The sequence below is a fragment of the Schistocerca piceifrons genome, chromosome 8, assembly GCF_021461385.2.
Source record: "Schistocerca piceifrons isolate TAMUIC-IGC-003096 chromosome 8, iqSchPice1.1, whole genome shotgun sequence".
In the NCBI taxonomy this organism is placed as follows: domain Eukaryota; kingdom Metazoa; phylum Arthropoda; class Insecta; order Orthoptera; family Acrididae; genus Schistocerca; species Schistocerca piceifrons.
Window position 1 is genome coordinate 94,067,819 of NC_060145.1, and position 10,702 is coordinate 94,078,520.

Genomic DNA, 10,702 nt, shown 5'->3' on the forward strand with positions numbered 1-10,702 from the left:
TTGAAATTAAAGAAGTGAACTGGAATGATATTACTTTAATGCTGGAGTTTGAATTTCAACGACACACGGGTTCATTTCGGAAATGAAAGGGACCCTGCTTGGTAATGCAATTGGGACAATGAGCAAAAAAGGTTCATGCTAAGTTGCTGTATTTTAGTGATGCAAATGGAACAGTTTGAAAAGCTGAGTTCTGCCATACAGTTCTAAAACTTTACGTGCTTTCAGACTTCCTCGTTGGTTGATTGAAGGTTTGAAGTCGTCAATCGAGGAGGTGGCGACAATCACTCATTGTCAGCCGTCGCTGTTGCAGAAGCTGGATGTTGACGTGCCTTCTTCTCGACACGGTCACCAGGCGAAACGGGCTCTTGATGTGTGCCAGCTAATGTTTCCCGTCCGCGACACTGTGCCAGAAACTATCATAGCAAGTCGAGCGCAATTACATGCTGCCAAACCCCGAAAGCGCGGCAACACGTGGGAGCGTCACTCAACACACCTGCTCCACCGCCCTACTCCAGCCAGATTCCGCTCTGCCCGCGCTCCACGCGGCAGTGTTAACACTCCCCAAGATCCTAAACACTTTGCTTCTCCACACGACCTATCGATGCAATCGTTCGATTGCATAGTTTTCCCTAGGCAAGACCCAACGTAAAAATGCAAATAATATTTACAAAACAAACCAATTACACATCGACATAAATATATATATATATATATATATATATATATATATATATATATATATATATGTGTGTGTGTGTGTGTGTGTGTGTGTGTGTGTGTGTATATATATATATATATATATATATGAGGAAATATATAACATTTCTGTGTCTTTATATATTGTAATATATATATATATATATATTTATAAAATTGTAAAACAATTACAATATATAATTTTGTTATCTGAATATATGACATTTCTGTGTCTTTATATATTGTAATATATAAAATGGTAAAACAATTACAATATATAAAGACACAGAAATGTCATATATTCAGATAACAAAATAAGGAAAAAATTTATAGTACAATAGATGGAAATAGGAGGATATGCATTTCCGACGTTACAAGCGGCCTTGCCACAGTGGTAACACCGGTTTCCATCAGACCACCTGGATGGGTGACCATCTGCGTCTGCCAAGCACTGATAGCACGCATGGTGCACTGAGTCCTTGTGAAGCCCATTGAAGAGGTACCTGACTGAGAAGCAACGGTTCTGGTCACGAAAACCGACAACAGGTGGGAGGGCGGTGCGCTGACTATATACCCCTCAATATCTGCATCCAGTGATGTCTACTGGCTGAAGATGACACTGGGATTGGTCGATACCGTTGGGCCTTCTGAAGCCTGTTCGGATAGAGAGAGAGAGAGAGAGAGAGAGAGAGAGAGAGAGAAGAAGAAGAAGAAGAAGAAGAAAAGAGAGAGAGTGAGAGTGAGAGATAGTTGAGCTACAGGGTGACTCAGCTGCCCATACCTATGGGTTTTATGCAACCTGCAACGTCTTCAAAAGCCATGCGCGAGATTTCTATATTCTCTCGCTTGCTACGCACAAACTATTAGTCGTACAGAAAAAATGAAGCTTTTTGTAGGAAATTTTATGTATTTACATTTTGCACTAGGACAGCTTTTCGCTGGAGGCCACAGTTTTCAAGTTATTCAAGAAAAGCATGTTTGTAGATCACTTTTGTACGTTCTTCCTGAATAATTCGAAAATTATGGTCTCTAGCGGAAACGTATCCCAGTACAAAATTTAACTACATTAAATTTCCTGTAAAAACGTCCTGTACATTTTTTCTGTAACACTAATAGTTGGCGTGTAGTGAGAGAGAGAGAATATGATAATCTCGCGCCTTGGCTTTTGAAAGCATTGCTGGTTGCATAAGATCCATAAGTAGGGGTGCGTCAATCATCCTGTGTAGTTTTTGATGAGTGGGTTTGCCAGTATCAAAATATGGCCATATAGACTGCCAAGGGAAAATAGACCTTAGTAACTGACACAAATATTAAATTGATCCTTCTACCCATTCTTGAAGAAAAGGGGTCTCAGCAGATGGACAGACAGACACAAGGAAAACAAATGGCAAAAAATATTTTTGCTTTATGTGATATAATTGCAAATTAACGATTTTCGGATCTTTTGCTTTACTTGCACTGTTAAACATTGCTTCTTGCCAAATTTCATGATTTTAGGTCCCAGCGGGAAAGTCTCCAAGAAGTGTGGCAGCACATCTCACAGGAACATCAGGTAATATGGACCAGTCAAATGGGGAGGTAGCATACAAGGTCCTATTAAGTGATCTCGGACAGTGTCCGTCTATACTTTGACAGAGAATCGCTGCAGGTGGCCACTAATGTGGATGGTGTGGGTGTTGTTCTCGCTCCAAACGTGGCTGTTGCTGCTGCTGAAAACACCATCACTGGTGACTGAGGCCTCATCCGTAAACAGTATGAGCTCGACGAAGTTTTTCACTACAGCAGTGCGATGGATAATCTATTGACAGAAGTTAATGCAGGGCTTGCACACGTTATGATAGTGGTCTAATACATGTTCCGTCAATACACGCCATACCGTCCTTCGAAGTGTGTGTTTCACAGTCAAGTTGACGGGTGTGTGGTTGGCCATATGATACAGCACCATCTCCTCGAAGTGTGGTGTTCAAGCAGAATTCTGTCACATGATCAATCCTGTTTCCCTTAAGTTGGTATCCACTGGTATAACCTTCTCCCAATTGGGAAAGCGTCCTCTGGATATTCGTGCTGCTTTAAAGGAACTGCATACTGCAGCACCGGACATTCAATGCATGTCTGCCAACTCTCGTAACGAGTCACATTCCATCTTTGATTATGCATTATGCAATGTAAAAAGAAACACACCTCACGATGGACACATCACAAGCCGCCTGATACAGTGGACAGCTGACGTCAGGGATAGTGGTGTGCGTGCGGCACTGATTACTGCGCCGGTGCGACACATGCAGTCCTCACATGACACACTTGCTATAAGATAAGTTGTATACGGTATGTGTGCTCGGTAGACAGAGGTGCGCGCTGTTTATTGGCAACTGCCTGTCCCAGTGTGCAACAGGTTCCTGGGATGTTCGCGAGAGTGCGGCAGAACTGCATGCGCCGTTGCAGTACATACATTAAGACTCCCACCCATCGTTCTGGACATTTATTATGAACCACTTTGTTGTTATTGTTGTTATGCGGTGTACGCTGTGTATGCACATAACACAATAAATATGCATTTCGGACCATTGGTTTCCGGCCACTTGACCATCTTCGTCTTCTGTGCGTGTTGTGTACATAGTTCCGCGTAGTCAGCGTGTACACAACTTTCCCACTAGAGTGCGCCCCGCTAAGCACAACAGCGCAGGCGCAGCGCTCGTCCATCTCTGCACTACGAGATGGCGCTGTCTTAGAGATGGACCAAATTCTCCTTCCGCCGATCCGTGTATTAAAATGTAACGCAGCCAATGAGATTGCTGCTAACGTTGAACCTTTTCTCCTCGCGGATCACACTCGCGCAGTGAGGTATTATAACGAGTGTACAGACCTCCGATTAGTCAGTCTGCATTAGTCTGCATTAGTCTGTAGTCAAGTTTCAGTCTGCGCCTAATAAGATTATCATATTCCTGTACATAGTCATGAAGAGAAATGTATAGACGCTTTGTCAAGTATCAGAGATATGTGAGAATAAGATTTATGTACCAAGACCAAAGGAACTTCAGATTGTCAATTGTAAAGAGCATCCAGAATCAAGTTAAGTAAGGTTTATGATTATTATTATTTTAATAAATGTGTGTGAAAATTAATAAAGTTCTGTTTAAAGTTGGTCACCGTCAATCTGCTACTCTAAGCGTGCAAGTGGCATTTCTGACTTAACGGCAGAAGATAAACACGCCACGATAAGACCACGAGACATATTGCTGACACTCGCCTACTTCGTTAGAGCGACAAGTCAAATAATCTGATGGTGTGTGTACCGAAGGTCTTACAGTACGCACACCACAGTGCGAATGCACAAACAGTGCCCGAACTCTTACGGGAATCGGCAACGCGCCGCGAGTAATGAGTATAATGGGCGGGGGCACTACGAATGTAGTGCGGGACAATACGTTGAGAATGTGGGTTTCGCGGGAGGCGTGCCAGAGATAAATCCCTGCAGTCGCGCTATCCTCTGTGTCCTCGGTGGCTCAGATGGATAGAGGGAGATCCCGGGTTCGAGTCCCGGTCGGGGCACACATTTTCATCTGTCCCCGTTGACATATGTCAACGCTTGTAAGCAGCTAAGGGTGTTCATTCCATTGTAATTTCACACTACCATTTGTTTGAATTTGACCCAAAAGGTTTGATACATCCTACATGTAAACAATGTAGGTATCTGATCATACCCTGTTGCTTTTTCTCTGTTGATCGATTTCGATTGGTTTTCTATCCTGGGGCCACGTATTTCGATATCTGTCAATTTCCTGTCCATACGATGATCTAATGGAGAGACCTTCACCAGTGAAACGGTTTTGGAAAAAGGCGTTTAGTATTTCGGCCTTCTCTCTGTCATCCTCCGTTTTGATGCCTTTACGATCGAAGAGCGTCTGCACAGAGGACTTTGATCCGTTTACTGATTAAACGAAAGACCAAAACTCCTTAGGTTTTTCCGTCAGTCATAAAATTTTAATTATCACCCAGAAGATATAAATCACATACAGTTAATATTGTTTGCTTGCTGATAAATGTCTGCAGTCCGGATACATTTTGGAATCCCTCCGATATAGTACCGCCACTCGCCGTTAGAGGCGCCAAAACAAAACAACAAAGCCCATTGTAAAGTGAAATACGACTTCATTAGCCATCTGAATTGGACTGACCATTTACCGAAATATATTGCGAGATTTTGTCTTGTCTCCATCAGAGGCGTGCCACCGAATGCTGAAGGATCGATTTCAATCGGTAGCAGAACAGTAGATATTTACTTTGGCCATTGCCACTTACTTTTACCACGCAAATAGTAAAATTATTCTTCTAATTTCAGTGTCTCATTGTCCGCCCCCGGTAGCTGAGAGGTCAGTTCCGCTTGGGACGCGACAGCGACCGGACGTGTCGGTACTTCCACGAGGTCGTAGCGCCGCAAGCCGTGTCTATAGAAATTCTTGGATTGTGACCTGTGATACTCTCAGTGCTTCTTCACTATCGTCGTACACACGATTCTTAATTCACTCACAGCGGTCTCGGCCGCTCATACAGTGCAGTTATGGTTCCCATGGTACCACGTAAAAATACCCTGTGTTTTGCATTTGAGAAATCTTCCAGGAATGTGCAACCGAGTTCTCTAGAAATCCATGACTAGATAGTAGATATCATTGGCATCAAGTCCGGCCTGGTCCACACAGCATATTATAACATGGCGGAATACTGTTTCTTTGTGAAGTTTTTAGACCAGATAAAACTGGAGAAAATTTTGGTGAATACTGGTGGGAAAGCAGAGTTTCGACATCGTGATCAGTCGGTGAGTACAGCTTCAATAACTAACGCTGATATTGGCTATAAACAAGTGCGAGTGTTCAATTTGCCACCTGAGGTTGAGAATTGTTTTCTTAGATATGTCCTCGCCAAATACGGTGACATCCGACAGATTAGAAACGAGAAATGGTCGAGCCGTCACAAATTCCAATGTTATAGTGGGGTTCGCTCAGTTGACATGGCCGTTAAAGTCAATATCCCATCCTATATAATGGTTTGTAGTTATAAGGCTCATGTCATTTACGATGGACAAGTAGGCACTTGTTTTATCTGTAACACGAGTGGCCATTTACGAAAAGATTGCCCACGGCGCGTTGTCGTACTTCGAAACAATCTGCAACAACGACAGAGATTAACACTGGCTGATGTCCTAACTCAAAATCAGGCGCCTTCTGTGATTGACTCCCAACCGAGTGCATCTGTGTCAGAGGACAACGACCTCTGTAACGACACCTTCCCACCATTGCCTCAGAAAGCTGTGGCCAGTCACTCCTTAGCCGCCGGTGTTGCATTATCTGCCGGAAACAAACAACGCCATACAAGTGACGCTAGTGGTTCCGGTGACCAGGTCGCAAAAAATCAAACCGATGACGCGGAGTCACGGGCCTCCACACAGGACACGCATATTTCGGATGGCTCAGTTACGACCCGCCAAATTCACATTGAAACTCCCGACGCAGAAACTGTCAATACGAGTGCAGTCGAGTGTTTACAGCAATCCGTTCCGCTGCCGTTTCTCGACTCGCCACAGGTGGTCAACACACAAGAGGCGGCAGTCAGTCAACTGCACATCGTAAACACAGAGGACATGCACGCGGTGTAGAGCATAACATAAACACCCTCCACCTTGGAACTGCTTTCAAACAACGCGAGGAACCGGAAAGCTGTATACAAACAGCCAGTGTGGCTCCAACCAAACACAGTGAGCCTGTGAAGCCGCATCTTCGGACTTGCCGTCACCCATTCCGAAGACAGGACTTTCACATACTGCTTACAGCCATGACTCGCCGACTCCGCCGTCTTCTATGACGCTTCGGACGACTGTGCGACGGCAAAATAAAGTTAAATTAATTAACTCCGTGGCTGGAAGTAAGTCAAAAAGTAGTCAGCGCAAAAACTGGTACAAAACCTGCGGATGTAGGTTCTAAGTCCGACGGTGAGATGGACTGGGCTTCCTACGCTTCCCAGCACCCAAACGTCTCTGACGATCAAGAGTCAAGCTTATAAGTGTTTGTCTCTGAACATCAACAGAGTTAGCACAGATTTAAAATTAGCAATGCTACGGCAGTTTATCTATGAGTCCGAAGCTGATATAGTTCTGTTACAGGAAGTGTCTATCTTAAGTTTTCCTGTATCAGGATTTGCAACAATCGTAAACACCGCGGCGGACGGGGGTACAGGTACGGCCATTCTATCACGAGACGGAATCCCAGTGAGCAATATCGAAATGTTGGACTCCAGTAGAGGCATAGATTGCCAAATTTTTGATGTCACCCTCGTCAATATCTATGCTCCATCTGGAACGACCCTAAAATCAGAAAGAGCTAATTTCTTTAAACTAGACATCATCTACTTGTTACGCCGCAACCCAATCCAGTTGATAATTAGTGGTGATTTTAACTGTGTGATCCACAGGAAAGATCAATCGCCAAACTTTAATTACTGTAGGGATCTACATGATCTGGTGCGTCACCTGCAGCTGAAGGATGCGTGGGAACTGAAATTTCCTACCCTGGTAAAGTACACGTACCTGACCGCCACCGCATGTAGCCGTCTAGACCGTTTGTACATTTCTGAGAACATTTGCCATGTTCTGGACGCCGATGTCATTCCGGTTAGTTTCTCCGACCACTGCGCCCTCTGTGTCACGATAAATCTGGCCAAACAGCATACTAAATGACATAGGATTCCGTGGAGCCTAAATGTTTCTATTCTCGCCGATGCCGCGCTACAAGATGTCATCTCCACGACATGGGCGGATTGTCTCAAGCAATGCTGCAGATATCCGAGCAAGATAGCCTGGTGGAATGCTATGGTAAAACGGAAACTGCGATTGTCCTTAAGAAACTACAGTTGGCAACGGGTGCAAGATTTCAAACGCACGATTGATTTTTACCAGACAGTTCTGCGAGAGTTGTATGCGACTACGTCACCAACCAACACGCAGCTGACGACCATCAAACAAATAAAGGCGAAGCTTATAGGCATAAATTGAACGCAGCTTGAAGGCTGAAGATCAGATCCAAAGCAAAATCGCTTCAAGAGGACGAACTTGCATCGCTGTATCACCTCATAAAACATCGTGCCAATCACAAGCGAGCTTTTATCGGGGAACTGGACACAGATGATGGACTCCGTTTGACCCGACAGAGTGATATTCTTACTGCATTTTACCGGCACTTCACGGATCTGTACTCGCAATGCGATACATATGGTGATGACGGCGGCGATATCGTGCGTGCTCTGCCCACCGTAGTCACGCCTGCGGAGAACTCGGCGGTCATACACGATTTTGCTCCAGACGAAGTCCTTGAACTGATTTCTGGCTCGCCATCGAATAAATCCCCTGACCCTGATGGTTTGCCACGGGAATTTTATGTGCATTTCTGTCCCATAATCGGACACGCCTTTATTGATGTTCTCAATGAAGTGATGCGAGGGAGTGCCGTGCCGGCCGAAATGAAGGAAGGTCGAATTGTACTGATACCAAAGAGCAAACACCGAAAAACCTTAGATAACTTCCGACCGATTACTTTACTCAGTTTTGATTACAAAACCCTTGCCAGAGCACTCAACAGCAGATTGTCTCCATTAATGAAGCAAGTGATTCACAACCATCAATCATGCTTCTCTGGTCGCACTATTATGACGCCCCTTTCGGAATATAGAGATATAATAGCGTCAGTCACTAACGTGAATCTCGCATTGTTGTTTATCGACTTTTGCAAGGCTTTTGATCGCGCCCGCCACGAGTCCTCCTACAGCTAATGCAACGCTGTGGTTTTGATCAACAGGTTATTAATGTCGTGTAACATTTCGTCACAGGCATTACAACCAGAGTCAGCGTAAATGGACATCTTACTCAACCCGTCGAGGTCCAAAGAGGAGTGCCGCAGGGGAGCCCTCTCTCCATGATGTTATTTGTTTTATCGCTCGAGCCGCTCTTACGCTCTATTCATGACAAACTTGCTGGCCTTTCGATCGCCGGGACGTCCTTCGTGGTTCGTGCTTACGCCGACGACGTCGGAGAGTTACTGCGCAACGACGGAGACGTATCAACCCTCAAGACCGCGGTAGACGAGTACTGACGTGCTTCCGGTACTAAAATCAACGCCGGTAAATGCACCTTTGTCAACATCAGAGGATTCGACGGAGTCATTGTACCTTGGGCGAAGCGTGTCGAAACCCACACCACTCTGGGGATGATTATCGACAAATGCCCGCTAAAAAGGAATGCAAAAAATTGGAAGCAGGTCACCAATAAAATGCAAGGTGCCATCTATGAAAACAGTTGGCGGTCCGTTGACATTCTCCAACGCATACGACTCCTCAGCAGTTATATATTCAGTAAAGCGTACTACACGGCCCAAATATTTCCAGTCCCCAAGATTCAGGCCAAACACGTGATGAAACTCTCTAATAGATTTATCTGGCAAGGGCATTTGTTCAAAGTGAAATACACTACGCTGACGTCTTCCAGACAGGCCGGCGGACTCAACATGCCTGGCATTAACGAATCACCCACTTGTTGGACAAGGAATCTCTCAGCGTAACCAGTTGGCTCTTCCGAACCTTACAACCCACCGATATGCACCCACCCATTGATGTAGGTAAAATACGTTACAAACTACGACATGTCAAGCAGTTTTTTCTTGAAGTAAGCTATATTGATGGACATTATTTCACGCAGGATTTACCGACGACGCACCTGTTATTAAAAAGATGGACATCTTCAATAGTCCGGAATCCCATTGAACTTAAATACCCGAGTGTTCATTGGAAGGCAGTTTGGGACAACATAAGTTTAACTGTCCACACTGCTGAAGTGAGGTCCACATGGTATAAAGTGGTAAACGATGTTATACCCACTAATGAAAGGTTGCGTAGAATCGGTTTAAGTGACACTGATAAATGCGTCCGCTGTGGTCTGGTCGACACCTTACGCCATCGCTTCACTTGTGGCGGTCACCTCATTAACTGGAAATGGGTGCAGCAGAGGCTGGACCTGATTACCCGCAGCAGCCCAGGCAGCCACTGCACCGACATCCTGCTCTGGCCGGACGCGAAACGTTTTCCCGCCACCAAGAACAACACCGTCATGTGGCTGTTAGAACAGTTTGTGACATATATCATCATTCACAATAGTGAAGATAATCTCATTAGTTTCGTGGCTTATATGAAAACGGCACGTTGGAAGATGAAACGTTACCCAGATTTCAGGACGATGTTTGGTAACATGTTAGACATAATGTTTGAAAAACAAGGGGTAGGTTAATTCTCGACGCCGGTAAGGACACAAATCACGTGCAAGACTATGTAGTGAACACAATACACAACGAATAAGGGGTTACACCTGTTCCTAGGACTGCTCCCGACTTCTCAATGGTGTTATTAACTTCATTTGACGTTTTCCTTAATTTATGTTGCCTGTGCATGTCTTTATTATTCGTTTGTATGCTCCAACTGACTTTCTGTGAAGATTATGGACGTTTGTGAATCAATTGACAGAACTGCAATTCTAGTTAAGACAGTCATATATATTTTGTAATTCTTTTTAATATGTTTGCGTTTTGGTTCTATCTCTCTGTCTGGACTGAAGATGCTATTGTCATTTTGTTCTGTTTCGTAAGCTTACTAATGGCACTATATGGCACTATATTGAAATGTGTTCTTCAGTCTATTGTAGGATACAATTCGTGTTGAAACAGTTCCAGTCCTTCATTATTTTATTTTTGTGCTTATGTGCTTATATTATTGTTTTAATAAAGGGAAAAAAGTGGTCAGCGTGTCAGACTGTCAATCCTGAGGGCCCGCGTTCAATTCCCGGCTGGGTCGGAGATTTTCTCCGGTCAGGGACTGGGTGTCGTGTTGTCCTAATCATCATTATTTCATCCCTATCGACGCGTAAGTCGCCGAAGTAGCGTCACATCGAAAGACTTGCACCAGGCGAACGGTCTAT